General features: G+C 47.8%; 1 pseudogene; it reads left to right on the top strand.

The window, feature by feature from the left end:
• The first annotated feature begins 1,647 nt into the window (after positions 1-1,647).
• LOC138374645 (cytochrome P450 2B6-like) lies at positions 1,648-26,620 on the top strand (annotated as a pseudogene).
• The last annotated feature ends 212 nt before the right edge of the window (positions 26,621-26,832 follow it).

The raw sequence follows: 26,832 nt of genomic DNA, 5'->3' as shown, positions 1-26,832 counted from the left end.
TCCACATTTCAAGTGCTCAATTAATGGCAAGTGGCTACCATATTGGACAATGTTGCTCTAACCCACTGTTTGACCTTGGGTAAGATTCTCAACCTCTCTGTACTTCACTCCCTCCAACTGTAAAATGAGGATGACAAGAAAAACTACCTCAAAGTGTGAGGACTGAGTTACTGAGGGTAAAGCATTTCATATCTTCCCACCAGGGCTGGCTGAGGACCAAATATCCAGGTCCTAGCTTCAAGAGAGTCCATGTTGGTAGCTCTCCAAGGTCAGGAAAGTACACTCTCCACCCCTTAAAAACATAATCTGTACTTCCCTCCTGAGTCAACGTAACTGCCAGGGTCAGGGTCCTGGGTCCAGCAGGGGTTTGCTTAACATTGCAAAAATGTTGCTACCTGATAGTGGAAAGTCATGGCCAGGCAGAGACAAGTGAACATGGACACATTTATTCTCACATTTGCAAAATAGAGACTGACCATGCCAGAGGCTGAATGGGTGCAGGCTCACAGTGGCAATGGAGACAGATGGGAGCCAGGGTACATCAATCAAAGTGAACCCAGTCTGTGCACTCCTGGACTCATAGTCTGAAGTGGAAAACAGAGATGTGAAGTTAGAAGGAGGTAGAAAGACAGTGTCAGAGAAATTTCCTGCACTCTGAAGCTAGCCAGAGGCAGGGAGTGAACTGTCCAGCATTAGTCAGAGCTATCAGAGACCAAGAGGATCTGACCACTCCACATGCCAGGTCTCAATCTCTCCGGCTCTTTCCATCTGACCCTTACTGCAAGTCTCACCAGTTCTGTATCTCTTGCCCCTCCTTCTCTTTCTCCCCTTACTTCCACCTGTGGCTGTCTCAGAGTGAGGGTGAAGGAGGGGACACTGGAGATAGATACTGAATATCTCTAGGACTTACAAAGACAGGGGCTAGGACATGCACCAATATTCAACCACAGACACACGAAGCAATACAGTGTCTTGCAGTCTGAGACAGAATCCCATTCGCCATGTTACAAAGGCAGCTTTAGGAAAATTTTTATTTAATTAAACAATTCCCTCCTTTTGATCAACTGCTCAGTTTTGAACAAACACCACCACAACCTCCACCACACAACTGCAAACACACCTTCACATATGAAATTATATAAATACACAGAAGCCCCCACACATGCAAGAATACACACATAAACACACCCAGACTTGCACAGAGAAACACACCCCAGCACAGTCACATAAATACAAACACCCTTTCATATATAAAAACCATTATATAAGCACAACACAGATACAAGCAGGCAGTGAAATACATGCAAGGACAAACAAACATGCAACTAAGTAGACAAGCACAGGCTAACCCACACTCACAAAAATAAACACACATGAATATAATCATACCCCCACACACTAGCATTGTCACACGGACTTTAGTATTTCTACTACAGTATCCCTGCCAGCATCTAGGGGGAGAGTAAAGCGATAGGGAACAGGTCACAGTACTACCCAAGCAGGAAATATGGGTTCCCCCGCACATTCCTTCTGAGTTAACACACCTGGACTGTGATGAGAGAGGAGGCGGGGAATGGATGAAGTTTCATAACTGGATGGGGAGGCAGGCTCAGGATAAAAGGCCCAGCTGGAGTCTACCGTGGGGTGGAAGACAGTCAGACTGGGACCATGGAGCTCAGCGTCTTCCTCTTCCTTGCAGTCCTCATGGGCCTCTTGCTATTCCTGGTCAAGGGCCGCCCAAAGGCCCATGGCCACCTCCCACCAGGTCCCCATCCTCTGCCCTTCTTGGGGACATTCTGCAGATGGACAGAGGAGGACTACTCAAGTCCTTCCTGAGGGTAAGATGCAGACAGATGGGGTCTGAGGGTGGGCTTGTTCCTGCATTGATACTTGGGAATCCCCCAGCATAAAGAGTGAGGCAGCCTTCTGGGCTCAGGGGTGGAGTGGGGAAGGTTGGTGAGTAAGGGGCATGGAGCTGAAGCATGGATGGTGGTGTCAGGAGAAAAACTTTAAACAAATCAAGTTTAGCAGTGATTATTTGAGCAATGAAAGATTCACAACAGGGCAGTACCCTGAACCAGTAAAGGTTAGGAGAGCATCGTCCAGCAACGTGGGCAAGCAGAACAAATAGAGAGAAAAAGAAAGTGACATACAGAAATAGCCTGGTTGGTTACAGCTCACAATGTGCCTCATTTGGACGTGTCTGAGCAGTTTGCAGCCTGTGATTGGCTGAAAGCTCCACTGCTCTGGGTGGCTGAAACTTAACTACTTGTTGCAAGAATATACTCTCAAGTTGGTTTCCAGCTCGTTTATATATTAAGTTAGGGTATAGTTTACCATGTACAGAGCTGGCTTTAGGCCAAATTTAATTAATTAATTAATTAATTTTTTTTTTTTTTTGAGACAGAGTCTCGCTTTGTTGCCCGGGCTAGAGTGAGTGCCATGGCGTCAGCCTAGCTCACAGCAACCTCAAACTCCTCGGCTTAAGCGATCCTACTGCCTCAGCCTCCCGAGTAGCTGGGACTACAGGCATGCACCACCATGCCCGGCTAATTTTTTCTATATATATTTTAGTTGGCCAGATAATTTCTTTCTATTTTTAGTAGAGACGGGGTCTCGTTCTTGCTCAGACTGGTCTCGAACTCCTGACCTTCAGCGATCCACCCGCCTCGGCCTCCCAGAGTGCTAGGATTACAGGCGTGAGCCACCGCGCCCGGCCGCAAATTTAATTTAATTAAACAATTTCCCTCTCCTGGTCACCTGCAGACTTTTGAGAGATTGACCAAAACCCTGGGCACAGACACCACCTTTTGTCACCATCATAATGGACTTGTTTGGTCTCAGTATGGAATTCACAATTCATAATGTCAATTAGTTGGATGACTCTTTATGCTTTCTTCATGTTTTTGTTATTCTAACCGTAAGGAGACCTTTTCCTGTACAAAGGAGGGAAGCATGCAAGCATTTGAGACACTTGAGGGGACAGAACACATCAGAGAGGCTAATGTGCTGAGCATCTGGAGGATAGGACCAGGACACCGAACTACACTCCTTAACAGGGGTCTCCAAGAACCAATTCAAACAAAATCAAACAATTCAGAACTCAGGCAATAAAGATAACTATATTCGAGTCATAGCCTTTGTTCAGAGCATCATAGTGATGAAGGAGCAGAGCTTGCAATTAAATGGTGTGATTTAAGAGGTATCCTGTTTTACAGTTAGCCTGGAACACAGTCACAGTAACCTGCAGACTCACTAGAAGACGTGTAAAAGTTAGAAAACCTTGGGGTAGCCAGGATTGCCAGTCACCATGCAGGGTGCCTGCTAACCAGATGTTAGCTGCCTCTGTAAACACATCATGTGTTCCTTTCCCCTGATAAATGTCATTAAAGCATTTGTTGGCACTGTCTAGAGAAACAGCAGAATCAGCCACCTTTTGAATTAAGTTTTCTGTAGTTGTAAAATCAAGGGGAAGGTAAGTGCAATGTTTGGTTATTCTCTGCACCGTATACAAGCCCCCAACATGGTCAAACAGGAGATCTAAAACTGCTTAATATTGCACGAATTGCTTTTGTTCAATATCAATATTCTCATCCACCTTTTGAAGAGTGTCTTTTACCTGTCTGAAATGCTGGGAGGTCTAATTGGCTATAAAAGCTGAGATTTCCCCAATGTATATATTAGTCTTAAAGTGCATACACCTGGCACCCCAATACCACCTAAGGCCTCCAGGAATCCCACTGGAAATGTTGCTCAGTGGAAACTAACTTATCTTCTATTTGGACGTTGGTGCTAATTTCAGTTATTGACCACTTTGACCTCTGATAATGGGAGGCATTATGGGAACTTTTAGGGAAAGCTATTTGGAAGGCTGGATTGAGCCAGGCCAATTAGCAAGATCTGAACCAGTGAGGAGACAGAGTAGAGTAAGCACATCCTCAGCTGACCCTCAGGGACTGGACAAGAGGACAACTTAGTGGCATTTGAGCAGAGGTCAGTTAAATTTGTCCTGCCATAAGTCTCCCTAGCTCTTGAACAAGGTCTAGTGGGAAAAATACTTTTTTGCAATCTTTTTATAGCATGCTGTAAGGGTGCATAACCACATTTAGTGCAAAGGGACCTTACTCAATTTAATCCAGCCACATTATGCCAGCAATTATTCATACCTTCATAGATAGTCCCCAGGTCTCATGCATGTGACAACTGGAAGCACAATATACCAGTGGCAGGTATAGGTTTTCTATATCTGATAGTAATTAGCATACGAATTGAAAAGGTCAGGGAACTATTACCAGTGAGTGTAGGAAAGGAAGTATTAGTGATGTCTGGAATATCAAGGATAGCTTTCCACTCTTCCTTTGGGGTTTAAGGACGACTCTCATTGGGAACACAAGGGGGCAATGGCATCAGTGTTTACTGATTTGGGAAACTTTAGCCCACAAAACCAACAATTGCTCCGTTTTCTTGCTAGAGCCTAATAAGCATTTGCTAAAGGCATCCACAGATTATGGGCTCATGGGTTTTTCTGTCATGAAAAGGAAGGGATTAGGACAGCAGGAAGGAGGGGAGAAAGGAAAAAAGATAATGCTTTCCTAATGGCAGAGAAGTCTTCATCCACATTTTTGGGCACGCTGTCCACATCTACGCTGCTCTCTGCTTCTGGGGAGAAACGTCCCTGGTCAGCTGAACCTTAACGTCTCCAACAGTTGTACAGTTCCAGAAGCCTGGCAGGGTTCCTTTGAATGGAGAGATGTGGAGCTAAGACTTGAGGTCGGTAACTACTTAATAAGAGGTCAATCTATGTTTTTCCTGTGGGAGTGATCTGAGTGCCATCAGATTGCCATCAGTAATACCTTTGACCAAAGCAATGTAATCAATTCAGGTAGCTTTGCCTAATGACTTTGGGTTTGTATTACCTTCTTTAACTGTCTTACAACTTGGCCAGTGAAACAAGTACTTTTATCACTGGTAAATTCTCCAGGAATGCCCCTTAAGGGAAATACATTGCCAATAACCTTTTAGTTACTGTTATATTATTGGCCTTCCTGGGTAGCAAAACTTCTATACCAGCAGAAAACATGTATTGTGTGTGGCAATTGAGTGAACTCCATCTGCAGGTGTTCAAATGATACTTTGAGTGCCAGAAATTTATCATCTGAGGTCTTCATTGTCTCACCAGAATTATGGGCTGGACAAACCAAACGTTGGTATAAACCATTTTAGCAATCTTAGCACAGTCACAATATTTTTTTCTTAATTTGGATCATTTTATGTCTTTCATGATGAGCCATGAAGTGCAGAGCTTTTAATAATGGAAGCTGTAATAACTCAGGAAGGACCAGGCAGCCGTCCAGGCTCCCCAAGACTGCATGCTTAACATTGGATCACCATCCTCTTAAATTCCAATTTTGTTTCTCCAATTCACATGCATGACTCTATTTATTAAATAGGTTATCATAGGTAATTTGACTTGAATCAATCTTATGCAACTAATTCAAGTTGTACATCTTAACAATTTCAGTACTGGCTGACTTAGCATGAGAATCTGCCACATCATTTTGTTGGTATTTAATTAAGTTTTGTTCTGCTTGATATTGGGTTAGCAGTTTTTTGAACCTTTCAGTTCCGGGATTTCTTACCCTTCCAACGGCATGATCTTAAAGTTATATTATAGCAACCTGTATTTGTCAGAGTTCTCTCCATAAAGTTCCTTGAAGATGAAATATTTTCACCTTATAATTGCTCAGAAAGTATCAGAGTAAACAAGTTTTCATCTCTGTAAACAACAAAGCTTAAACTGGCCGTAGCAGCACTCACGTTGTACAAGGTGAGTGCTGTATGCAGTGTGGACATGCTGGACAAAAGGGTGATTCACATCCCAGGTGGGACAGAGTGGGTTAGCGTGAGGTATTATCATGCTACCCAGAATGGTGCACAATTTAAAACTTATGAGTTGTTTCTTTCTGGAACTTTCCATTTAAGATTTTCAGAGCACTGCTGTCCATGGGTAATTGAAATCACGGAAAGCAAAATGGGTGATAATGAAGAGTATGATTCTTTGGTTGAGATGCCAGGGAGAAGTGGACACATTCAAGGCTATGTGTGGTGGGGGTGACATTAGAAGTATTTAAGCACCTGCACTGTTTAGGGCACCAACCAATCAGAGCAGATCTTAGCTAGTCCACACGTTAACCCTTTAGTTGCTGGGTCCTGGGAAGGTGAAAGGGCAGCCTAGGGAGGCAGGTCTTGGGGAAGGCAGCTAAACACCAGTCTGGTGTGTGAGTGTTTAATAGTTTGACCACTGAGGTGTGTGCTGACTCATATAACCCAGGGTGTGGGTATGCTTGGCAGCTCCGAGAGAAATATGGGGATGTCTTCACGGTATACCTGGGACGGAGGCCCGTGGTCATGCTGTTTGGGCTAGAGGCCATAAAGGAGGCCCTGGTGGACCAGGCCGAGGACTTCTCTGGCCGGGGCAAAATCGCCATCTCGGAGCCAGTCTTCCAGGGATATGGTGAGAGCCTCCAAGACACTGGGAGGGCCGGGTGGAGGATGCGTCAGGGAAGGGGGAAAATGGGTGGAGAAGGTCCCACAGGCTCCTCCCGATGTCCTCTGCAACCCACACCTCCCCACACTGCAGGCGTGGTCTTTGCCAACGGGGACCGCTGGAAGACCCTCCGGCGATTCTCTCTGGCCACCATGAGGGACTTCGGGATGGGAAAGCGGAGCGTGGAGGAGCGGATTCAGGAGGAGGCTCAGTGCCTGGTGGAGGAGCTGCGGAAATCCAAGGGTGAGTCCTGGGGTGGCAGGAAGGAGAGTGAAACAGAGAGAGAGGTGGGCGACCAGCAATAGAAAGACAGAGAGGTATCTGTGGGCAGAGCCAGAGCCAGACAAAGCCCGAGAGACCATCAGACAGAAGGAGAGGGACAGAGAGAGAGACAGGGGACTGGAAGGGGACAGAGGTGGGTAGGTGAGAAATAGAGACAGCCCAGGAAAGAGGGAGATCAGAGGTGTATAGTGTCCAAGGACAACCCAAACATGTATACTTGGCAACTAGTGTGCTATTCACCAGGCTCAGGGAAAGCAATTCATGGATTAGTTGTATCTATCTCAGGCTAAAACAGAAACCATGTAAAAGAAATCAAAAAGAGAAAAGGGAACACTGCAGACAATTTGAAGACAGGGAACAGTGTTTTCCTTTCCTGGGGTGATGTGCTCATGAACTACCAGTGAGTAGAGGGCAGGTGGGTGCTCTGTTCTCCGGCAGCCAGTAGGGGCATCAGGGAAGCACTTTGGTTGTTCTTTTTGTTTGTTCGTTTGTTTTTTTGCTATGGCGTGAGCCTAGCTCACAGCAACCTCAAACTCCTGGGCTTAAGCAATCTTTCTGCCTCAGCCTCCCGAGTAGCTGGGACTACAGGAATGTGCAATCATTCCTGGCTAATTTTTTTTTCTTTATATATTTTTAGCTGTCCAAATCATTTCTTTCTGTTTTTAGTAAAGATGGGGTCTGGCTCTTGCTCAGGCTGGTCTCGAACTCCTGACCTCAAGGGATCCTCCAGGCTTGGCCTCCCAGAGTGCTAGGATTACAGACGTGAGCCATCGTGCCTGGCCTGTGGTTGTTCTTTAATTCTGCATAACTGAGTATTTATGTGACACACAGGTGACAGGGTCCTTAGTTAGAATCTCCACCTAATTTATGCCAGGTCTTTACCATCTCTATAATCAAAACTTCTCAAGAGATTCTGGGATGAGAGGCAGAGACCTGGGGGCAACAGGGAACAGGGACAGAGAGATTGAAAAGAAAAACAGAAGGACACAGACGGACACGGTTGGACGCAGGAAATGAAAAAGACAAAGCAAAGGAGGGACCAAAACAAAGAGAAAGGCACACAGAGATGTGCCCAGACACACAGGGAGAGAGACTCAGGGAGCCAGGAAGAAACGAAGGCAGAGAGAAATGGAGGCTGGGAAAATCAGAGCCGCAGACAGACGAGGCTCAGGAAAAGGTCTGCAGAGGAACGAGAGAAGACGGACAGGTGAGACCCAGAGAGAGAGGCCACAGCAGCCTGATGTTCTCAGGTGCTGACAGCCCAGTGTTAGTGCAGCCGGGGCCAGGGCTGAGCCTGTGTGCACAGACCCCAACTAACAGGTGCGGAGCAACTCCTGATGCCCAGAGAGCCCCAGATTTGGAGAGGAGCGGCTAAGGGGAAATCACAATAGGGAGAGAGAGATCAGGGCTTTTAGATTTGCATAAGCAATTGATTGAACACCTACTCTGCCCCACCCCTGGCCCTGGGACTTAACCCTCTTAGCTCACAGGTGCAGGGTGAGGACCAACTGCACAGACTCTGTCGCTGGGCTGCCTAGATTGGAATCCTGGCCCCCGTAATGAGTCGCTGTGTTATCTTGGTCAAATTACTTAAACTCTCTGTTTTCCCAGCTAAAAAATGGGAGAAGTAGTAGAATTGCATCTACTTCACAGTGTTGCTCTGGGAGTAGATAAAATGATATGTGAAGTGCTTAGAATGGGGCCTGGTGCACAATGGGAGTGAGCGTCGACTGCGATGTTTTCCTTGTCTTTACCATGACTGAGCAATGCTGGACAGTCACACAGAGATGGGGTGGGGACATCCAAACATTCCCCACCCTCTGAGTCCATGTCCCTTGACCTGCCCCCTCCTCCTCCTCCTCCTTGGAGCCCTCCTGGACCCCACCTTCCTCTTCCAGTCCATCACTGCCAACATCATCAGCTCCATTGTCTTTGGAAAACGCTTCCACTACAGAGATGAAGAATTTCTGAAGCTGCTGGACCTGTTCTACCAGTCTTTCTCACTCACCAGCTCTTTATCTGGCCAGGTCAGAGAGATGGAGAAGGACAGGGAAGGGGGATGAGGTGACATCCAAGGCAGGGGAAAGGATGATCTTCTTTGGGGGCCAGAAATGCAGCTTATGGCTAGAAGAAAGGCAGGGACATGTGGAGAGACAGGGACACTGAGACCTGGGGACAGGGTCAGAGAGACTGAGGGAAATGACAGGGGGTGATGGGAGGTAGAAATAGAGACTCAGAGGAAGACTAAGAGAATGAGGGTTTAGGATAGAGAGAAATGAGTGAAAACAGGACAAGGAAGGGCAGCGATAAGGGAATCCTGAGAGTTGGAGCTGATAGTAGTATGTGTGTGGGGAGGGGCTGTGGGCGTGAGGAGAGAGAGAGAAGGAGCCTCAGTTAGACTTTCAGCCTCTCTGCTCTCTAGACCCCGATTCCTGTGTCTTTGCTTCTCTGTCCTAGGTAAATCCCCTCATCTGAGCAAATTCTCGGTGTATCACAGTAGTGAACCACATTTGTTCCATTTTTCCCATTTCTCCTTTTCCCTTTGTATGCATTTGTATGCATTTCTTTCTTTTTTTTTTTTTTTTTTTTTTTTGTTGAGACAGAGTCTCACTTTGTTGCCCAGGCTAGAGTGAGTGCCGTGGCGTCAGCTTAGCTCACAGCAACCTCAGACTCCTCGGCTTAAGCGATCCTACTGCCTCAGCCTCCCGAGTAGCTGGGACTACAGGCATGCGCCACTATGCCCGGCTAATTTTTTCTATATAGATTTTTAGTTGTCCATATAATGTCTTTCTATTTTTAGTAGAGACGGGGTCTCGCTCTTGCTCAGGCTGGTCTCGAACTCCTGACCTCGAGCGATCCACCCGCTTCAGCCTCCCAGAGTGCTAGGATTACAGGCGTGAGCCACCACGCCCGGCCTGTATGCATTTCTTTACAGAACTTTTCTCAGATTATAAAGTACTATGCTGCTCTTTTAAAACAAATAATAAATTTCTCTAATTGACTAGCCTGGAAGCATTCCTACTGCATATTAAGTTTAACAATATTAAACTCATGCAGAGCTGCAGGTGAAGCTATAGTTCTTGAGCAAGGGTGTGTCTGATTCCCACGTGGGACTGTCACAAGTGTGGATTCCCAGCACATCCTACTGGAGGGTCTGATCTGAAGGCTGGGTTGGGGCCTCCAGGGACTACCTGGGTCAAGCCCCACAGGGGATTCCAATGTTCTCCTCCCTTGGAGAATCATGGAGAGATGAAAATCTGGGCAGAGATCCACCAAACACTTAACAATGGCTATCTCTAGAGGGAGGGATTAAGAAGGAATTTTACATCTTATTATATACATTTTTGCATTCTTTGCAAGAAGTTAGGTATTCAATTTATCATCAGATAAAGCAATAGAAATATGCTCCAAAATAAATAAATACTTCTAGGAGACTGACAGTTTCATCTTATGTAAGCACCATTTTATCAGTGCCTGACACAGCCAGGGAGATGAGGAGAGGAAGGAGGAAGCAGAGAACAGAATGAGACAAACAAAGGAGCAGGCTGAGGTAGACAATGAGAGACAGGGAAAGATGGTAAGAAAGGGAGACAGAGAGATAAAGAAAGGGAGAAAGGAGAGAGACAGGGAGGTGTGGCAGAGACCAAGGAAAAGACACAAAGATCAGGCAGCAGGAAGCAGAAAGAGATATGTACAGAGACACGAACAGATCAAAGGAGACATAGGGTCAGGGAGTGAGGGACTGAGAGAGAAGGAGACAGAAACAGACACAGAGACCCAGAGGTTCCCCATGGAGGAATTGGGATGTGGGAGGGTTGCCCTCTCCCTGTGACCTGCCCCAGGCTGACCTCATTGCCCTTCATTCTTGCAGCTGTTTGAGCTCTTCTCTGACTTCTTGAAGTTCTTTCCTGGCGCACACAGGCAGGTCTATAAAAACCTGCAAGAACTCAGTGCCTTCATTGGCCGCAGAGTGGAGGAGCACCGGGAAACCCTGGACCCCAGTGCCCCGCGGGGCGTCATAGATGCCTACCTGCTGCGCATGGAAAAAGTGGGGTGTGGGAGAGGGAAAGGGGAGGGGGAAGGGAGGGAAACGGGGAGGGAGAAGGGGGAAGGGAAGAGGAATGAAGAGGAGATGGGGGGTGTAAGGAAAAGGGAGAGGAGGAGCTGTAGAAGGGAAAGAATGATGAGGTGAAAGGAAGGAGAAGTAGGGAAGAGAAACTGACCAGCAGAAGGAGAGAGAGAAAGAGAGAGAGAGAGAGAGAGAAAGGTGAGGAGGAAATTCCAGGCAAGGTACAAAAATAAGACAACAGGAGAAATGACCCACGGAGGCAGAAAGAGACTGGGAAATGAAAGGAGAGAAACACACCAGAGATGGGTACAGAGATGGAAACAGCCAGACAAAGTGAGCTGAGCAAGACAGAGACAGACACACATGACGGGACATGCAGGGGACAGAGAAAAGCAAAGCGGGTCAGACAGAGGGGGAGACCCTGAAACAGGTGGAGGGAACCCAGAGACACTGAAATGTGCACAGTGAGGCCACAGCCTCCCCTGACCCTCCCCTCCTCTCCCTCTGCACCCAGGAGAAATCCAACCCACACAGCGAGTTCACCCAGAAGAACCTCATCCTCAACACGCTCTCGCTCTTTTTTGCTGGCACAGAGACCACCAGCACCACCCTCCGCTACGGCTTCCTGTTCATGCTCAAACACCCTCATGTTGCAGGTGGGCCAAGGACAGCTAACTGGGGGTCTTCTGATTTTGTTACAGCAAGTTTACAGCGAGTGGTCCCGAGGACAAACCGAGCGGCACATGGAGAGTCGGAGAATGAAGGTTTATTCACCGGCGGGCTCAGAGGGGGTCTCGCCACCAAATTCTGGGCCCTGCCTACCCAAATTTTCCCATTTTTATTAAGTTGGGGTGATCCAAGGGGAGGGGTCTCAGGTGACTAATGCCTGCCAGGTAATAAGTTTAGTGTCTGCACCAGATAATAGGTTTAGTGTTATGCTGTTGTGCCAGATGTTAGGTTAGTGATATGCTAATGTGCCAGGTGTTAGGTTAGTAATATGTTAATGTTGGTCTTCCATGAGGGGTGGGGGTCTCAGGTGGCTGCTGTGCTAAATAATAGAGGGGAGTTTTCCTTATCATTCCCCCCTTTCATGCCTGTATAGGTCTATTATAGGGCATCATTTCCCAGTGGGTGATAGCCTCAAAAGGCCATTATGTGAGCTGTTGCTCTCCGGGTTACAGTTGTTTCTATAAATTTTATAACTGTGCTGAGTATGCAGGGGCCTACAGTGACAAGGAGAAGGATAGTTATTAGCGGCCCAGCCAGAGGTAGTAGCCATGAAGTCCATCGTCCCAAGTCGAAACCCCAGATTTGTTCTAATTCCTTGTTTTTTTTTTCTGGATTCTTTCTCTTAGCTCCCTGACTTTTGTGGTCACTACTCCTGTCTGGTTTATGTAGTAGCAACACTCTTCCCCTAGGAATATACAGGTCCCCCCCTTTCAGCAGTGAGTAGGTCTAAGGCCCGTCTGTTCTGTAAGGTCACTGCCGCTAGTGAGTTCAGTTGACTCCAGAGGGACAGTAGGAAATCTGCTGCTCGTTCCATGTCTTCATTTAGTTCTTGGGATGACTTGTGGTAGATACTCAGGGATGTTTTTATGCCTCCTACTCCTGCTCCTATCCCAGTAGCAATTCCTCCTGCTATGAGGACTGATGCTAGTAAGCCCCACCTTTTCTGGGTATTTGGGTGGGGGCTTAGTAGAGCTTCCAGTTGCTGGGTTTCAAAGATAGAAACATCTGGGGTGAGGAAGACCTGGGTGCAGGTCCCCGTCCAGTTTCCTGGGAGGCAGAGGTAGGCAATGTCTCCACAAAGAAAGAATATGTCATCCCGGGAGCAGGTGGCAGTGGCATTACTGGGTAAGGTTTGGTTATTTGTGCAGAGCTCACCCGGTATGAATCCCAATATTTCATTTTCTCCCGTGTTAGTAGTGGAAGTGATATCCATGTGGGAAGTTATGGCTAAACAGACATTGCATGCTACTGGGCCCATGAGGGATGTTTTGTTTGGGTCCGGGTTTAAGATACTGGAGTTCCAGCCTGGAGGTACAGGGACCCCAATATAGACTCGTTTCTGGAGGGGTAAACAGACCCAACATGAAGTATGGTTGGGTAGGGCCTGGAGGGTCACACTGAGGAACCGAGTTATTAGGGGAGAGGTTTCCAGGGGTTCACTGATCTTTCGTATGCCTGTAAGATCAGCCCTCTTATAAGTCGACTCTGTTACTGAGGCTGTCTTAATTAGCTGAGCCCTTGTGTCCTCAATCTGTTGGATTTTAGCCTGCTCTTGGACTCCTCCTTCATCAGACATTCCCCAGTGGGTGTAGTAAGTCCAACAAGCTGGTTTGCCCCTTGGGGCTATACAGGTTCGAGTATCACCTACAATGGTGCCAGTCCAGTATTTCTTTCCCCCACTGTGGCACACCTGAGCTTCACTATAACATGTCTTTGACATGTAGGTGCTGACTGTGAAACCTCCCATGGTCCAGAAGCCTCAAGTAATCCCGTTAGTGGAGGGAATCCAAGTCCTAGCATAGCAAGTCTCAGGGCAGGGTTTCTCTGCCATAGTTGTTAGGGTGAGTGCCCCAACCAGGAGGAGGGTAGTGACTGAAGCACGAGCAGACATCCCACAATGAGCCAATATATCACAATTAGAGATGCCCTCTGCAGTACAGTCCAATTTCCGGAGCTACCGAGAAGAGTCCAATACCCAGTAAAGTCACTACAACCCCAGTGAAGGTCAGGGCCAGTGGTCCCATTTACTCCTGTTCAGTCCTGGGTGTGGCTGTCCTCGTTGGCAGACAGTTAAGCTGGATCTTCAGTGGGTTCCGCTGGTCCTGATGTGCAGTCCAGAGATCAGTTTCGTTGTCTGGTTCAGCCTTTTTCACTCGGGAGTGGTGGATCCACGAAGTGATACCTGCAACTTTAACAGCAGTGGGAGTAACTAGTATCACAGTATGGGGACCTTTCCAGGTGGGCTCTAGGGGTATTTTTTTCCGGTCCTTTACCCAGCTAGATCCCCAGGTTGATGGGGGTGGACAGGGAGACCCAGGGCAATAAGGTTTTTTCCTAGGACGGTGTGGTGGATATGGCACATAGTTTTGGCTAATGCTTGGAGGCGTGTGTTTATATTTAATTCCCCTAGTTGTCTGATGTCTCCCCTTAATAGCTTGATGAGTGGGGGAGGTCTACCGAACAGAATTTCAAAGGGTGAATATCCTGTGGGCCGCAGTGTGCACCTGACTCTGAACAGGGCTGGGCTTAGCATGTCTACCCAGGGTAATTGTGTTTCCTGACATAGCTTTGCTAGAGTGGTCTTGAGGGTCCAGTTCATGCGCTCTACTTTCCCTGAGCTCTGTGGCTTGTAGGCTGTATGTAGTTTCCATTTGATTCCTAGTGCCTTGGTGAGGGTTTGCATGACCTCCGCAGTGAAGCTTGGTCCATTGTCACTGCCAAATGAGAGTGGTAGACCATACTGGGGGATGATTTCTCTCAACAGAAACTTTGCCACTTCCCTAGCCCTTTCGGTCCGGGTAGGGACTGCCTTGACCCAGCCTGAGAAGGTGCATATCACTACCAGCAGGCATTTATAGCCCCAACATGGTTTTACTTCTGTGAAATCAACTTCCACGGAGAGGTTCGGGTGTACCGAATTCCTGGGGTGGGTCTCAGCCTGACTGCTGCATTGTTTTCAGCGCAGGTCTGGCAGCAGGCGCTGACTGCTGCTGCAATGGAGGGAGGTTTGGCGATGTAGTGGTACCAAGCGAGTAGCCGCGTGAGGGCTGTTTTCCCCAAGTGAGTCAGGTTGTGATATCAGGAGACAATAGAGTATGCTAATTTACTGGGGATAAAGATGTTATGGTTTCGTAGGTGCCACCACCCATCTGCATCCTTCTTGGCCTGCTCCTGCTCTGCCCACTGGTTCTCTTCTGGAGTATATTTTGTTTTTTCAGGCCACTCAGGTGCCAACAAGATTTGGCATTGGGTTGCAGTGTTGTCCTCTGAACATTCTCGGGTGGCTGCATTTTTGGCTGCTTGGTCTGCCAGGCGATTGCTGGTGGCAATTGGATCTGTGCCCTTTTGGTGCCCTCGACAGTGGATGACCGCAATTTCTTTTGGCTCCCAAACTGCCTCCAGCAGTTGGAGGATTTCATCCCTATTTTTGATCTCCTTTCCACCTGCAGTCAGCACTCGTCTCTCCCTGTATATTGCCCCGTGGATATGTACTGTGGCAAAGGCATATTTAGAGTCTGTGTATGTGTTTGCCTTCTTATCCTGTACATGCCTGAGGGCTTGGATGAGGGCCCATAGCTCCGCCCTTTGTGCCAACCACCCTTGGGGCAAAGGGGCTGACATGATGACCTCATCCACTGTGGTGACCGCGAAGCCCACCAGTCGTTTCCCATTCTGGATAAAACTACTGCCATCTGTGTAGAGTTTTAAGTCTGGTGTCGGTAGAGGACTATCTTTCAGATCTGACCGGCTGGCATAGACCTCCTCTACCGCCTCGGTGCAGTCATGGTCTGGGGGCCCTGGCTTACTGGGTAGGAGGGTGGCAGGATTCAGGGTCCACACAGTCTCCAGCGTGACCCGCGAATTTTCACATAGCAGTCCTTGATACTGTGCTAACCGTTTGCTTGAGAGCCACCAGTGCCCCGAGGTGTTCATTAGAGATATCACTGTATGAGGGACTCGCATACGGAGGTTTTGTCCCGGTGTGAGTTTGTCTGCTTCCTTGACTAGTTGGACGGTGGCCGCCAGTGCTCGGAGGCAAGGTGGCCATCCTGCCACTACCGGATCCAATTGTTTTGACAAGTAAGCCACTGGTCTCTGCCAAGGGCCCACAGTTTGCGTCAAAATCCCCAGAGCCACTTGTTTCTTCTCGTGTACAAACAGGTTAAAGTCTTTGGTGAGGTCCGGTAGCCCTAGTGCGGGGGCTCTTTTTAGTAAGTCTTTTATTTCCTGGAAAGTCCTTTCTTGATTCTTGGCCCATTCCAATTCTTTGTTTTCAGGCCCGAGTTGGGCCTCGTACAGTTCTTTGTTTTCAGGCCCACATAGGGCCTTCTATAGAGGCCTGGCCTTTAAGGAGAAACCTGGGATCCAGATGCGGCAGAATCCTGCTGCGCCGAGGAATTCCCTGAGTTGTCTCCGACTGGTCGGCCTGGGAATTGTACAGATGGTGTGCTTACGTTCATGTCCCAGTGTCCGACGCCCCTGAGTGATGTGGAAACCGAGGTACTTCACCAGTGGCCTGCACATCTGTGCCCTTTTCCAGGAGACTTTGTATCCTTTGTCAGTGAGCAGTTGGAGCAGGCACCGGGTTTCCCGTTTACAGTGTTCCCTGGTTGGGCTCGCTAGAAGGAGGTCATCGACATACTGTAGAAGTGTGCAGCGGGTTTCTTCTCGCAGAAAGGAGATGAGGTCAGTGGCCAGGGCCTCCCTGAACAGAGTTGGTGAATTTTTAAATCCCTGTGGTAGTCGTGTCCAGGTGAGCTGGGTTTTTCTTCCAGTCTGAGGATCCTCCCTCTCAAAGGCGAACAGGGGCTGATTCTTCGGAGCGAGCTGCATGCAGAAGAAAGCATCCTTTAAGTCCAGGCAGGAGAACCAGGCAGTATCAGGAGGAATGAGGCCTAGCAGGGTGTATGGGTTCGGTACCACTGGGTGGAGAGTCACTGTGGCCTCATTAATCAGTCACAGGTCTTGGACGGGCAGGTATCCACCTCCGTTGGGCTTGTTGACTGGCAGGAGGGGAGTGTTCCATGGGGATTGGCACTCCACCAAAATTCTCTCCCGCCTAAGCCTATCGATGTGTTCCTGAATTCCCTCTCGAGCCTCCTTGGGGATGGGATACTGTCCTGGTCGGTTGGGTGCTCGGTTTCATCTCGGTCACCAGGGGTACATGTTGCTATGCAAGACCAGGAGGGTTGTCCTCCGCCCATATCAGTGGAAAGTCCTGTTGGAAGTCAGGCAAGTTCTGTTCCTCTTTGGCCTCATTGTATAGCTTCCACTCCGATTCCCAAGGCATGGTGACCGCCATTATGAGAGTCTCTGGAGCACCGAGCATGAGGCTTGCAGTATCTTCTGGGTGGAAGGTGATTTGGGCTTCCAGTTTGTTCAGGAGATCTTGACCTAGGAGGGGCATGGGGCAGTCTGATATGTATAGGAATTCATGTCTTATCTGGTGGCCACCCATCTGGCATATTTGGGATTGGCAGAAGGGTCGAGCTACTCGAGTTCCAGTGGCTCCCACAATGGTGGTTTCCTGCTTTGTAAGTGGAGCCACGGGGGTTGTTACCACCAAATGTTCTGCCCCAGTGTCCACCATGAATGTTATTGGTCAGCCCCCCACTTCCATTACAACCATAGGTTCCTGGGGGCCAAGAGTCAGAGAAGCCAGTCGGTCCTATTCTGAGTCGACCCCAGTGAGACCGATGAGGTCCTGGGTCTCCAGCTCCTGCTGGAAGCCCCTGGGCAGGTTCCTGTTTGTTGGTGGGTGGTTTCTTTTGTTGGGGCATTCATGCTTCCAGTGACCAAACTCCTTACAATAGGGACACTGGTCAGGGTTCAGGGTCCCTCGTCTCCTGGGTCCTGCTTCCTGTGGTGGGCCAGGTTTCTTGGCTGGGTCAGGTCTTCCGAGGGCAGCAGCCAGGAGAGCGGCTTTCTGTTTCATTTTCTGGTCCTTCTCCCTATGGACAGTCTGGTCTCAGTCTCGATTAATGTAGAACTTTTGGGCCACTTCCATCAGCTGAGTGATGTTCATTCCTGCAAACCTGTCAAGTTTCTGGAGTTTCCATCGGATGTCAGTATAGGACTGCCCAACAAATGCAGCATTCACCATCCGCTGATTTTCGGATGCCTCTGGGTCAAAGGGTGTATAGACTTGGTAGGCCTCGCAAAGGCGCTCGTAGAATTTGTTCAGTGATTCCTCTGGCTTCTGGGTGATCAGAGCGACTGTGTTCATGTTAGTTGGTTTTTCTGGCTCCCTCCCGGACCCCGTGGAGGAGAGCTTCCCGATACCTTCCGAGTGCCTCTTGTCCACTCGGGGAGTTGAAATCCCAACCCGGGTTGGTCTCGGGTGCTGCTCTCAGTGCCCACTGCCTCCTGGTCCTGGAGCCACCTCTGGGTCCCAACAACAATCCGGCGTCGTTCTTCTGTGTTAAAAAGGGTCAGAAGGAGCTGGCGGCAGTCTTCCCAAGTGGGACAGTGGTCTGAAAGATGGCTTCTAGGAGGTCAATGAGGGCCTGAGGTTTTTCGGAGTAAGGCAGGGTGTCATGCTTCCAGTTCAGAAGGTCAGTGGTGGAGAAGGGCTGGTAGTACAGGACTGGCTGCCCTGGCTGAATGGACCCATCATCTGTAACCTGCATCGGACCTCGCACCTCACGCAGGGGCATCTGGAGGGCTGAAGTTGGGGACTGAGCTGACCGCAGCCAGCAGGTGATGGGAGTGTCGGCACCCGGTTGGTCTGGAACTGGCGGTGGGGAGACTGACGGTGGTGGGGCATCTGGTGGATTCAGGGGCACTTCAGGAGGTGTCACGGTAGGGTTGTAGGGTGGCAGTGGTGGCTCCTCTTCAGGAGCTTCCTGATGGATGGGTTTGTATAGTTTGGAGTCTCTGGTCCTTTGGGCCACAAAAATCCTGCTCTGTGCCTTATTAGCACAGAACCGGACCCAAGGGGGCAGGGTCTGAGCAATCTCTAGCCATGAATTTATGTAAGGGAATTGGTCGGGGTGGCTAGGAGTCCCAGTCACAACTTTCCAAACTGCTCGCATGGTGGGAAGGTCTAGGGTTCCTGTCACAGGCCAGTCAACCCCAAATGTGGGCCATTTGAGTTCACAGAGGGCCCTAAGTCTGCTGGGACTCAGTGTGACGCCATAATCTCCCATGAAACCCTTCTTAAAGTTCTTTAACACGCATTTAAGGGCTGTAGGCTTAGATTCTACACTACCCATCCTAGACCCTTGAACAGTGTTGCAGCTTAACAGACAAAGGGGGGGGGGTTTCTCTCAGGTGTCCACCTGGCTGCGTCCCTCACGGGAACTTAGGCGCATCTTGGCTAAGGTGTGCCCGTATAAACCCCAGGCCTGGTCGCTCCTTTTAGGGGAGTGAATCACCGTTATGCCGTACGCCGCCGCCACAGAACCGCAGGTGAGGACCCATTCAGATTCCGTAGCCGTAGCCATGGAATCACAAACAGTCACTCTTCACTCACTCACTCAGACAGGCAGAGGTTACACATTCCCACCCTGGGAATTCCCTGCACTCAGGAGGTGATCAAGCTCCTCTTCCGTCGTCTGACGGGCCTGACTCGGACGGGTCCCCGGACCCTACCTGGTCCAATGCCTCCAGACCTGATTTGACTTGTCCTTCTCTCTGGTGTGTCCGGGCGAGTTTGGGACCCTGCAGCCGGCTGGAGCTCCCGAGGAGCGAAGATATTCCGCAAAAAGGCGGTTGGCGTTAGTACGCTTCTGTTGCTGAGGTCCCGCCAGTCGCTGTGCCCATCCCTGAACTGGTGGCTTCAAGGGGCCAGCGCGGTCTGTTATCCCGGTCAAGGAACCAAAATGTTACAGCAAGTGTTACAACGAGTGCTCCCGAGGACAAACAGAGTGGCACACGGAGAGTCGGAGAATCAAGGTTTATTTGCCGGCTCAGAGGGGGTCTCACCACCAAATTCTGAGCCCCGTCTACCCAATTTTTCCCATTTTTATTAAGTTGGGGTGATCCAAGGGGAGGGGTCTCAGGTGACTGATGCCCGCCAGGTAATAGATTTAGTGTCTGCACCAGATAATAGGTTTAGTGTTATACTGATGTGCCAGATGTTAGGTTAGTGATACGCTAATGTGCCAGGTGTTAGGTTAGTAATATGCTAATGTGGGTCTTCCATGAGGGGTGGGGGTCTCAGGTGGCTGCTGTGCTAAGTAATAGATGAGGGTTTTCCTTGTCAATTTCATTGTGAGCCACACAAGTGGGGCGAGGGGTCCTGCCTGGAAGAGAGAGGAGACACTGGGTCATTCCAGAAGTATTGCAGGCTTTGGACCAGTCTCCAACTAAGCCATACCTTTTTCTGTTTATTTTCAAAACATTGTATTTGTGGGTATAAATATTTTAGGTTCCATAGATAGCCTTTGTAATGCTTGAGTCCCGGCTACAGGTATCCCCAAAGAGTGTTCATTGTACCCATTAGGTGGGGTATTGTTCCTTTCCTCCCCCACCTTCCCTCTTCCCTCTCCCCACAGGTTGATCTCCATTGAGTTTTACTTCCCTCTGTGCACATGTGTGCTCATGGCTGAGTTCCACTGTAATAGCGAGTACATGTGGTGTTTGTTTTTCTATTCTTGAGATACATCACTTAGAACAGTCTCCAGTTCCATTTAGTGTTTTTTTGGTGGAGGCTCGCAGAATCTGTTGGATTGTTCTCCCACTGTTTTACCCCATCACTTAAAGACTTTTTTCAGGGGGGATGACATTCTACATTTTTTAATCTGTACAAATTTATGGGATATATGTGCAATTCTGTTACATGCATAGACTGCGTAGTGTCATGTCAGAACTTTCAGGGTATCCATCACCCAAATAACATGTGTTGTACCCACTAAGTAATTTCTCATCATCCACCTCCCTCACCCTTCCAAGTCTCCACTGTCCATCGTTCCACTCTCTTCGTCCACGTGTACACACGTTTTAGCACCCATGTGTGGGTGAGAACATGGGATATTTGACATTCTGTGCCATCACTTAAAGATTTACCCATTCATCCATCCATCCTTTCATCTGTCCTTCCTTTTATTCATTGATTCACCTGCATACTCACTGATTCTTTCATCTATCACTCCTCCAAGGAAATACACTTTCATCATTTATTTGAATTAATTGATCCATGAGTTGATCCTTTGCAACAGTGATATGTTGAATGCACTATTTGTCATTAATTCCTTGGCTCATTCATTTATGCGAGCATCCACCCATCCTTTTATAAACGAGATTTCATTCCTTAATCCTTCCATCACTTCATTTTTTAATTCATTCTATATCCATCCATCCCTTCCTTAATTTACCCACTAAATAATTCACTCATTTATTCATTCCTTATTTATTTATCATTGAATCTGCTCATTCATTTATTTACTCATACTTCACCAATTTTTTCAATCCCTTATCTTCCAGAAATCTAGCCATTCTTATGATTATTGATTAATTATAATAGGTTCATTGATTTCTTTATGGACCTTCTATTAGCTAGTGATTTGTTAATTGAGCCATCTATTGATTTATAAGTGAATATACACATCCATTTATTGGTTTGTTCATTCATTCATCCATCTTTCCATTCATGAATTGGTCTATCCATTGATTGATTGAAGTATTCATTCATTTATCCAGTTGTTCATGCATTAACTTACTGATTTCACTCTTATATTCTTGAGAACCTAACACAGTGCCTCACTTATCATACACACACAACAAATGTTAGTTTGTTTTCTACTCAGAGAGAGAATTTCAGTACGTTTGTAGCCTAGAGTTCTTAATCTGAAATTCCGTGTAAAATTGTGGTGTGTGTGTATGTGTGTGTGTGTACCTGTGAATGTGGAGATAGAATCAATAACATTCATTTTATCTAGAAGGGTAAGAATTATTTTTCCTTTCTCCCTCCTTCCCTCACCCCAAGCTGACTGGGTTGAGGTGTATCAGTGATTTAACCCTTTAATATAGGATTTTCCTGGATCATTGGCCCATAGAAATCAATGAGATGTCTCTTGGAAATGGGGTTCACTGGTCCCCTTGTCTGTGCAGAGAGAGTTCACAAGGAGATTGAACAGGTGATTGGCACACATCGCCCTCCAGCCCTCGAAGACCGGGTCAAAATGCCATACACGGACGCTGTCATCCATGAGACTCAGAGATTTGCAGACCTTCTCCCCCTTGGTGTGCCCCATATAGTCACCAAAGACACCCACTTCCGAGGGTACATCATCCCCAAGGTGAGACCAGTGGAGGTCCTGCATGTCTCCCATGTGGGCATCCTGGGTTCTCTTTATCCTATATCGCAAACTTTTGTTGCTTTCTCAATAGAGTACCCTTGTCTTTGGGTTTCTTTTTTGGATTTTTTGTTGTTGTTGTTGTGTGGGGAGGCCAGGCAATAGGATATCTTTTGATCTTGTGATCCTCCCTCAGAACACTGAAGTATTTCCCATCCTGACCTCTGCTCTCCGTGACCCACGTTACTTTGAAAAACCAGACGACTTCAACCCTGACCACTTTCTGGATGCCAGTGGGGCACTGAAGAAGAATGAAGCTTTTATTCCCTTTTCCTTAGGTAAGCTGGGCCTGAGATCCCTTCCCCAGACATCGGAGTGTGCGTTCCATTCCCTCCTTACACAAACAATGACACGTCCTTGTTTATTGAGCACTTAGTATAGTCTAATTTGTTTATCTGTGTGATCCCATTCCATCTTTACCACTATCCTATGAGAGGGCTTGAGCAATGAGATTAAAACCCAAGGGCACATCTTGGCAAGTAAGACCTTGGGCAAGTATTTTAATCTCTCTAAACTTAGGCAATTCATCTTCTTCAATAAAAAAGTCTACTGAGCACTACTCTGAGTCCAGTGCTCTACTGGGGGCTGAAGATAATGTATCAAATCATATAGAGACACAGTTCCTGCCCCAGGACAGTTACAGTCCAGCAGAGCAGATGGGCATCTGTCAAATAGTAGTAAAATAATAATATGAGTAAATGAATTGATGCATTTAACATGGTTAGAACTGCCTGGCATAAAATAAATGCTCACAGGGGCCATTATTACCATAATGAATCATAATCATGATAAGTGCTCTAAAGGGGTTTGGGGAGCACAAAATAGGAAACACTGGCTAACTTTGGTGGGTCTGTGAGGAAGAGCCAACCGGATGAGCTGGCATCCAAGTTGCGATGCTCATAGGTGGGGCCAATCAGCCACTGGGAACAGTTTTTTCCTGGCAGAGCAAACAGCAAAGGCAAAGCCTGGGAGGCCGAGGCAGGCGGATTGTTTGAGCTCAGGACTTCGAGACCTCCCTCAGCAAGAGTGAGACCCATCTCTACTAAAAAAAAAAATAGAAAGTAATTAGCTGGACAACTAAAAATATATTGAAAAATTTAGCCGGGCATGGTGGCGCATGCCTGCACTCCCAGCTACTCGGAAGGCTGAGGCAGGAGGATTGATGAAAACTGATGACACATTTGAGAAACTATAAGAAGGCCAGGGAGACTTGGTTGTAGATTCCAGAAGGAAATAAGGCGAAGAGCTGAGCTGTGCAGGGCTTTGAAAACTGTGGGAGAGGTTTGGATTTATACTCCAGCACTGGGGAGGTGGGGAAGGTCTTGACATGCTCTGACCTGGCCCACTTCCCATCCTCCACTCCTTGGCTTCATAAGAGAACAAGTGTAGACACATTAAATTTACCAGAGTTTGTTTGAGCAAAGAAATGATTCATGAATTGGGCAGCATCCTGAGCCAGTAAAAGTTTAGAGAGATGTAATCAGCCATGTGGGCAAGCAGTATTTATCCCGGGAAGGAGGAAGCGGCCCACAGACACAGCCGGATGGATTATAGCTCAAAGTTTGCCTCGTTTTGACCTGTCTGAGCGGTTTGAAGCCTATGATTGGCTGAAGCTGGGCCGTTATGATTGGCCAAGGCTCAGTTACTCTTTAAGAGAGTATATGCTCAAGTTACATTGTAGTTTGTTTACATATTATGTTAGGTTACAGTGTGTTATGTATAGAGGCAATTTTGGCCAAATATAATTTAATTTTACATGCTCCACACACAGAAAAGCCCAGTATTCAGGTTTCTTACCCTTTGAGAGGAAGGAATTTCCCAGGAACAAGTCCTTGGTCTTGAGTTTCCCCATCAGCTTCAGTCACCCAGGGCTCTGGGTCAGCCTGTGTCTCTGCATCATGCAGTGACCCTCTTCCTCCTTTAACTTCAGTGAGAGTTGGGAACACATGGGGTGGCGTCATAAGGGTCAACGCTTTCATTTGATAGGCCTATCCTAAGTTTTGTTTTTTTGTGTTTTTTTTTTTTTTTTTTTTTGTTGTTGTTGTTGTCTCACTCTGTTGCCCGGGCTAGAGTGCCGTGGCATCAGCCTAGCTCACAGCAACCTCAAATTCCTGGACTTAAGCAATCCTCCTGCCTCAGCCTCCCAAGTAGCTGGGACTCCAGGCACGTGCCACCATGTCTGGCTGAATTTTTCAATAAATTTTTAGTTGTCCAGCTAATTACTATCTTTTTTTTAGTAGAGTTGGGGTCTCACTCTTGCTCAGGCAGGTCTCGAACTCCTGAGCTCAAACAATCCACCTGCCTCAGCCTCCCAGAGTGCTAGGATTACAGGTGTGAGCCACGGCGCCTGGCCCCATCCTAAGTTTTAAGAGAGGCAGAGATGTGGAGAGATAAGGACAGAGACAGATAAATGAGCAGCAGAGAGCTAAGGAGAGTGAGAAACAGAGGGACAAAGAGAGACAGACATAGGGAGATAGTAGCTGGAAGAGACAGACAAAAAGTGAACATTAGACAATAGAGGGAGAAGAGGACAGAGGGAGACAGACATGGAGAGGGAGGAGGAGTAAGAGGAGGAAGGAGTGGAGGACAAGGAAAGAGGAGAAAGGATGAGGAGAGAAAAGTGGAGGGAAGGAAGGAAGGAAAGAGAGAAACAGAAAAAGAGATAAAAGAAAGACAGTGACATAAGTAGAGAGGAAGAAACAGAATGAATGAGAGAGACAAGGTATTTTTAGAGGGAGATGAAAAATGAGAGTGAGAGAGAAGGAGAATGAGAGTATGCGATTCCACTAGACAGAGACAGGGAGTTTAACAACATGGAAGAAAACCAAAATAAAGAGGAAGAAAAGAGAGGTAGAAAAACAGTGCCTGATAGGTGTAGACACAGAAAAAGACAGTGATAATGCTCCAGGTGGAAAGAAAGACAAACAAGCCGAGAGGCTGTTGGAGCCGACGAGGTTCCAGAGGGTGCCCAAATGGACAGCCCCAGCGGTGGGCAGGTGCGTTGGGAGGGAGATGATAGGCATTGGACTGTTCTGGGAAAAGCTAAGTCACGGCAATACTTACAGAAATACCAGCCCAGAGACCTGCCCTGAGTATTTTAAAACTCATGTGTCCCGTCTCCTGTCTTCTGGATGTGCCAAAAGGACGTGGATCCTTCCCCAGATACCTCCACATGGCACGATGTCCAGCCACCTGGAACTCATGGGCAATGCCTGGAAACCCACCCGAGACATGGCCTTTAAAGCCTGTCAGTTTGCAGAGTAGGAAACACTGAAGTAAAGGGAGAGGCTCTGCTGTGTCTGTGCCTCAGGGTTTCCAGCCCCTTTTGTTCTCATTTCTCTCCAAGACTGTGGTTTCTATGCTCTTGGGGTTCCTTACACCTCTGAGGCTGATGGGCACCATAGACCACCCCCTGCTGCCATGTGCACCAATCCCAATCACAACTTTATATATAATTTGGATGTTTTTTGGGAAGTCTTGAAACCCATGGATCTCAGGCTGAGGCGAGAAGACAGCCCAGGGATAGACACACACATGGTGCCAGAAACATACACCCCACACATGCTCCCGGAAACAAACACAAGACAGGAACTGCACATTGAGGATCTTTAATTTGAGCCAGGTGCTATTCTAAGAAGTTTTGCAGACATTTTCTTTAATCTCACAAGAGCCCTCATAGATAGATACCATTCTCCCCATATGAGAAATGAAGAACACTAAAATGTGAAGTCAGAAATATGCTCACACCTACATACTTAGAGGTAAAAACACACACAAACTCCCTGCTAGAGAAATGAACTTGGCATATCCGCCCAAAGATTTGCACCCAGTTTCAGAGGGTTTGGGGACCACCTACAAGTCCACCCTGAATTCCAGGTTAAAGGCCAATCTCATGCAAATCTGTTGCAATGGACAGGAGTGTCCAGGCTGAGGAGTGTGGCAGGGCAAAGAATGTTCACCCGCCCTGTACCCTCACTGGTGACCTTCCTTCTGTACCCACAGGGAAGCGCATTTGTCTTGGTGAAGGCATCGCCAAGGCCGAATTGTTCCTCTTCTTCACCACCATCCTCCAGAACTTCTCCCTGGCCAGCCCCGTGGCACCTGAGGACATCGACCTCACACCCCAGGAGAGTGGTGTGGGCAAAATAGCCCCAACATACCAGATCCGCTTCCAGCCTCACTGAAAGGGCTGAGGGAAGGAGGTCAAAAGATTCCAGGGTCACTAAGTGTCCCCACCTCTGAAGACAATGGCACCGACTCTCTCCACAACTCCCTGCCACTGAGAGACCTGCTACAAGCCCATGTCCTTCCCCCTCGACAGCATCTGCTGTTTGAGGTCACGTCGCTAGTCAGTGGAGGAGCAAGATTCACACTCAGGCTCTAGAATCCAAACTCTTCATCACAGCTCCCTCTTTTTCATATACATAGTTTTAAATTAAGAGAAAATTCTCATAAAATAACATTAACCCTTTAGAATGTGAGATGCAGTGGCAATGTTCATGCACACTGCTGTCCAACCAGCACCACTTAGTTCCAAACATTTTCATCATCCCCCCTCCCCCACCCAACTACAACCCAGCCCTATTAAGCAGTCACGCCCCATTTCCCTTTCCTTCCAGCCCCTGGAAAACACCAATCTGCTTTCTGTTTCGGTGGACTCACCTACATGTTTCCTATAAATGGAACTGTACAGTATGTGATCTTTTGTGTCTGGTGTCATTCACTTCAAACAATTTTTTTTAATATCAGCATATTATGGGGGAACAAATGTTTAGGTTACATATATTGCCTTTGTCCCACCTGAGTCAGAGCTTCAAGCGTGTCCATCCCCCAGGTGGTGCGTACTGCACCCAGTAGGTGTGTATATACTATGTAAGCATCTACTATGGGCCAAGCACTGGGAATGC

Source organism: Eulemur rufifrons, chromosome 24, assembly GCF_041146395.1.
Source record: "Eulemur rufifrons isolate Redbay chromosome 24, OSU_ERuf_1, whole genome shotgun sequence".
NCBI classification, from domain to species: domain Eukaryota; kingdom Metazoa; phylum Chordata; class Mammalia; order Primates; family Lemuridae; genus Eulemur; species Eulemur rufifrons.
This window is presented reverse-complemented; position numbering and strand designations above follow the sequence as displayed.